The following is a 6,706-nucleotide window of genomic DNA, read 5'->3' on the forward strand; positions in this document are numbered from 1 at the left end:
GACTGATTCCTGGTGTCTCATGGATTCCTTATCTTCCAACTGTCCCACTTTAATTTTTAAGGCATTGTTTTCTTCAGTGAGATTATGCACCTTTTTTTCCATTTGGCCAAGTGAATTTTTTAAGGCTTTGTTTTCTTCAGTAAGATTATGCACCTTTTTTTCCATTTGGCCAGATGAATTTTTTAAGGCATTGTTTTCTTCAGTGAGATTATGCACCTTTTTTTCCATTTGGCCAAGTGAATTTTTTAAGGCTTTGTTTTCTTCAGTGAAATTATGCGCTTCCTTTTCCAAGCTGCTGATTCTTTTTTCATAGTTTTCTTGTTTTGCTTTCATTTCTCTCCCCATTTTTTCTTCTACCTCTCGCAATTGATTTTTTAAATCCTTTTTGAGCTCTTCCAGGAAGGCTTTTTGTTCTTGAGACCAATTCACCTTCCCTCGTGAGGCTTCAGATGTAGGCAATTTGAGGCTGTTGTCCTCATCTGAGTTTGTGTTGGCTTCTTCCCTATTGATACAGAAGCTCTCAATGGAGAGGGCTCTTTTTTGCTTCTTACTCATTATTGCAGCTTATTTATTTATTTTTTAAGTTGAGGTCTGCTCTGGGGGCACCAGGGTCCCTGTTTTGGGCTTCTTGTGCAGGGGTATAGGTGCTGTGTGACCGGGTTTTTACTCTGAGGCCTTTATGGTGTGTGGAGATCCCCGGCCCTGCACTTCCTGTCTGATTGCGCTCGGCCAGGCAGGCGCCGGACCCTGGCGTCTGATCCTGCCCGACCTGTTCGTGGCCCTCTCGGCCGGTGCAGGTAGGTTTTTCCACTGTCCTTCTTGGCCACCAGATTTTTGAACCAGGTTCCAGGGGCCTCAGTTGTTCGGCTGTGGCCCGCAGCTCCTGCTGACTTGCCCCGACCCCCTCGGCGCTGGGTTGCTGCCCTGCGCTGGGCCTCCCTTTTGCCCGAGTCAGACCGACCTTTTCCTGAAGTCTTCCAAATTATCTCTGGTTGGAGGACTGTGTCTCTCTGTCTCTTTGCAGGTTCTGTAGTTTCAGAATCCGTCCAGAGGCTTGATTTAATGTTTGTTTTGAGGGAACAGAAGGAGAGCTCAGGCAGCTTGCTGCTTCCTCTCTGCCATCTTGGCTCCCGGTGTAATTCTTTAAAGAGGAATTCCTAAGAACCCAAACCCATACCCCATTCCCTCCATTACAGATTGTTGTATTGCTGAGAAGAGCTAAGTCTATCACAGTTGATCATTGCACAATGTTGCTATTACTGTGTACAATGTTCTCCTGGTTCTGCTCACTTCACTCAGCATCAGTCCACTTAAGTCTTTCCAGGTTTCTCTGAAATCACCCTGCTCATCATTTCTTACAGCACAATAGTATTCCATTACATTCACATACCACAGCTTGTTCAGCTGCCCATTGTTTTGTTTTGGTTTTGCTGGGCAGAACATAAATTCTGTGATGATTCTCCTTTCTCTTTTAAATCACTCGGGAACAGTGTTTTGAGATTCTGTGTTCTCCTCTCTCATCAAGTGTCGAACCATTTTCCTTTCTTTTGGAGTGTTTCTTCATAGATGCTTGAACTCATTTGCTAGATCCTTCAGTTATTACTGGGTTTCCTGTTTTATTCAAGGTCTTCGAGGTTTATTCTTCCTGAAATCTTTGATACTTTCAGTCTCCTCCATTCCTGTATTTTCCTGATTGTGGTTTCCTTGAGGACTGGATCCCAATGACTCTCAGCCACTTGCCATACTGGGAAGTTTATTGCTCACTAGTCTAGGTTTCTGCTCCAGTGTCTTTTTGGGTGGTCAGAAATGGCCCCAGATGGCTGGCTGGATGCTATGCTCAGGCTTGGCGGAGTGCTCCAGCTCCACACCCCCACCCCATAGTGCTCCCTCTGTTCCTTAGTTCTCTGAACCAGTCCTGACACTTCAGAGGTTTCTGGTGCTGTTGCTTCTATGTTCTGGCCCCCAGTAGGCTTTGCTCCTAAAGGGCTGTGGCCAAGCTGTCTGGCAAGGCCATAGCAAACTTCCACAGGCTGGAGCCAGGGCCTCTGTGGCACTGAAAAGAGGGAGGAGGGAACAGGGTTCAGGGGAGGGTTTTGATGTAAGCCTGTGTTGTGTCCTTGGGTCTTCTAGTGTGGCCTCACTGCTGATAGGGTGGGAGGGGGGGAGGTGGTGTGGAGTAAGTTCAGGGTCAGTGAACATCAGTTCCTGGCTTTGGGTTTTTTTTAACTTCCTTTTGGATTGTGGGTGTCCTTGACCACAGAAACAGCTGAAATTACTTTGTCTTTGGTGCCTGATTTCTGTTTTGGAGAGATTTGAGAGGTCATAGAAATTGGTGCAAATGTCTACTCCACTATCTTGTTGCTCATGTCTCTGCTTCAGTGTAAACACTTCCAGTTTTTGCAACAGATCCTCCAGTGCCAACGTCTCTGGAGGCTGCCCTCCCTGAACATGGTTCAGCTTAACATTCTCATTTCTGTTCTGTGATAACAATCTGTGTATGCCTCACACACACCCTTGGAGGCTTGTTGAGGAAAGAGTCCAAGTCATTTTTTCATCTTTGTAATCCCTGACTCTAGCAAGTGCCTGTAGGAGCTTCTCTTTGTTTCAGTTCATTAGATTATAAAATCATAGATTTAGCAATGGAAGGAATTTTTAATGTGATCTATTCCAGCCCCCTTTTTTTTCCTGGTGGGGCAATGAGGGTTAAGTGACTTGCCCAGGGTCACATAGCTAGTAAGCGTCAAGAGTCTGAGGTCAGATTTGAACTCAGGTTCTCCTGAATCCAGGGTTGGTGCTTTATCCACTGTACCACCTAGCTGCCCCCCCCTCCCAGCGCCTTCATCTTAAAGAGGTAGATAGGCACAGAAGCCTAGAGGAGGGAAGAGATTTGCCCAACACAAGTGCATATGGCAAGTGACAGATCTTGGATTTGACCCCAGGGCCAATTGAAACACCGGATCTAATGCCTCTTTCCATTTTCTATTGTTTTGGGGGGCAGGGCCATGAGGGTTAAGTGACTTGTCCAGGGTCACACAGCTAGTAAGTGTCAAGTGTCTGAGGCCAGATTTGAGCTCAGGTCCTCCTGAATCCAGGGCTGCTGCTTTATCCACTGCGCCACCTAGCTGTCCCCCTCTAATGCCTCTTTCCTCGTGCAGTATTGAAGTTTAAGAATCATATATCTGGATGAGTTAAACTTGTTTTGTCCCCGAGTTGGTATCTTATGAATTCCATCTCTTTTCAATTACTTACTCCCACCCACCGTTTTTCAATCCTTCTGGAAAGTTTTCCAGTATAATTTATTGCAATACAGCAGTGAGAGAATGGCCTTCTTTACTGTTCTTCAGAAGCTAATTCTCATATTTCTGCTTCTTGATGCATCCTTTTCCATTGTCTGCCTTCCCAATCTTGATGGACTGGAATGATTTTCTGGACTTGCATTTTGGCAGGCACACCAGAAATGGAGTCCACACTCTTCACTTGACAGGGGAGGAAACTGAGTCCACTGGCTACATAGATTTGAAGCTGGGTGCTCGGGTGCCACACACCACACCCACATAGCTTCCTCCAGTATAATCATCGTGCTAAGCTTTGTTGTCTTGGGTGTCTTAATGTTTTCAGTTCAAATTTTGGAGCTGCTGAGTTTCCTGCCTTCTCCAGAGTTATAATGCCAATGGATAACTAGGGCTTTCCTCTAGGGCATCAGACTTTAAAAGAACATGTACTTCAGCCACAGATAGGGAAAAAAGAAAAAGAAATATTAGTTCAAATAGGAAGCTACGGGATGGCACACTTCCTCCCTCCCCCCAACCCTTCCCACTTTGTGAGCGGCTCCCCGGCCTGGCTCAGCTTAGTTCTGCTCCCTCCCCCGTTGGGACCTTCCTGGTATCCCCTATAGAGGCACCAGATCTCTCCTGTGGCCTGTCCCAGCTGCCAGAATGCCTAATTATAGCTCAGAATTTGTCCCAAGACTACTTAGTGGAACCAAGTTCCTTCTTTATTTCCCCTAATTACATTTCTTCCCTTTGTTCCTTCACTGTGTTTGAGTGTCAAGGACCTTCTTGCTTTGCTTCTGCCACTGGAGTTGATGCTTTTTCTGGTGTTTTGCTGGTTTCTTTAAATCCTCCTTTTTCACTGTATCGGAGCTCTTCCTGGTTTTGCTCATTATTTTGGATGGTTTAAAATTTCTTTCAAGGTTTTCTGTCAGTTATGCTTTTTTTGAAGGCAGTTTGAAGAGGCAGGCTCCCTTGTGACTGCTCACTCCATCATCTTCTTGGAAGCCACACTAATTTATTCTTACAAAGAGCACCTCTCACAGGAACTTGACAAGTACCATCTCAGGAGTGGATGGCTGCCATCCCCCCTCAAATCCATCCTCAGGGTTACTGAAGCAGCAAGGGATCCTGAGGGAGAGAGAGGAGGCAGGCAGCATGTGCCAGGCAAGTCAAACTAATAGTGACAGCCTTGGACCCTGAGCCTAAGCACCCTGGGAATAACAATGCCCCCCAAATGACCAGACCCACTCCCAGACCAGCCCCTGAAGCTATTGGTGAGGGGCGAAATCATCACGGATAAGGGGATATATCAATGGGCATAGGAAACCTGGAAGAGGCAGCATCCCCCAGACCCGCAATCCTGCTCCCAGCCTAGCTCTCACAGCCATCATGGTGGGGAGCAACTCCAGTGGAGAAGGGGCTGGCCATACCCACCACCTGCCGCCCAACTGCTGTCCATGGGGCAGGACACCAGGCCTGGGGAGAGAAGAGGGGGCATGTGCCAGGCCGGTCACCCCCCCTCTTTGACCACCATCTTCCCACAGACCCTGAGGGAGCCCAGCACCCTGAGCCTTGGGAAGAGGATGGGGAATAGCCAGGCTTCCAGCTCCAGCCCCCAGCCATCCTCCTGATGGCAGCAGAACCTATTGCCATTCTCAGTCACAGTAGGGAAGAGGCCTGAGCACCTGCTTTGCCGCTCCACCCTAAGGATCATGGGACCTTTACTTCCATCAGACTTGTGGCCAAAACCTTCCCTAAGTGTGGCCTCCGTGCTTAGAGTGGGCGCCTCTCGAGGGCAGGGAATGCCTCCTGTTTGGTGCATTCCTAGGGCTTAGCACACAGCAGGAGCTTAATAAATGTTTCCATCTATATAGCACTTTAAGATCTGCAAAGCACCTTACAAATACTATCTCGTTTTTATCCCAAAACAAATCTGCGATGTGGATGCTATTATCTCCATTTCACCGTTGAGGAAATGGAAGCTGACAGTTGTTAAATGACTTGCCCAGGACCACCCAGCTAGTAAATGTCTGAGGTCAGAGTTGAACTTAGGTCTTCCTGAGGTCCAGTGCACTTTCTTTTTTTTTATTTTTTTTTATTTTTAAGTGAGGCAATTGGGGTTAAGTGACTTGCCCAGGGTCACACAGCTAGTAAGTGTTAAGTGTCTGAGACCGGATTTGAACTCAGGTACTCCTGACTCCAGGGCCGGTGCTCTATCCACTGCGCCACCTAGCCGCCCCCTCCAGTGCACTTTCTAGCAAAATTCTGAATCTCATTCAAGTTCTTCATCTCTCAAATAAGATGCCTAACTCCCACCTTACTGACTTGTTTTCTTCTATTTATCCTTCCCTGTCTTTTTATTTTGTCCCTCCTCTAAAGTCTGTTTTGCTTTTGACCACTGCCTTCTTCTATCTGCCCTCCCTTTTGTCACTACTCCCCCTTCTTTTTTCTTTTCCCCTTCCACTCCTACTTCCCTGTTCAGTAAAATAGAGTTCTATTACCAATTGAGTATGTGTGTGTGTGTGTGTGTGTTCCCTCTTTGAACTAATTTAGATGTAAGTGAGCTTCAAAGGCAGCCCATCCCCTTCCCTTCCTCCCACTTTAAAAGCTCTTCCTTGTGTAGCTCTTTTATGTGAGATAATTTTCCCCATTCTTCCTCTCCCTTCCCCTTTCTCCCAGAGTATCTATCTTTCTCCTCTATCAATTATTTTACATCACCCCAACATAATCAACTTACTCCTGCACCTTCTTTCTATATAGAATTCTTCTAACTGTCCTAATAATGATAAAGTGCTTAGAAGATACATGAATCATCTTCCCATATTGAAAGGTAAACAGTTTACACTTATTGAGTCCCTTATGATTTCTCTTTCATGTTTACCTTTTTATGCTTCCCTTGAGTCTTGTTTTTGGAAGTCAAGTTTTCTACTCATCCCTGGTCCTTTCATCAGGAATGCTGGGTAGGTTATTTTTGGTTGTAATCTCAGCTCTTTTGCCTTTTGGAATATTATATTCCAAGCCCTCTGCTCCACTAATGAGGTAGCTGCTAAATCTTGTGTGATCCTGACTATGACTCCACAGTGTTTGAATAGTTTCTTTCTGGCTGTTTGAAGTATTTTTTCCTTGACCTGGGAACTCTGGAATTTGGTTATAATATTCCTGGTAGTTTTCATTTTGGGATCTCCTTCAGGCCTATTTTACCCTCTGGTTCTAAATTTTCCTTGATAATTCCTTGAAATATGATTTCTAGGCACTTTCTTTGATCATGGCTTTCGGATAATCCAATAATTCTTAAGTTCTCTTTCCTTGATTGATTTCCCAGATCAGCTGTTTTTCCTATGAGATATTTCATATTTTGTATTATTTTTTTCATTCTTTTGACTTTGTTTCTTGTTGTCTCCTGGAATCATTAGCTTTTACATGCCCAATTCTAA

This window comes from Dromiciops gliroides, chromosome X, assembly GCF_019393635.1.
Source record: "Dromiciops gliroides isolate mDroGli1 chromosome X, mDroGli1.pri, whole genome shotgun sequence".
In the NCBI taxonomy this organism is placed as follows: domain Eukaryota; kingdom Metazoa; phylum Chordata; class Mammalia; order Microbiotheria; family Microbiotheriidae; genus Dromiciops; species Dromiciops gliroides.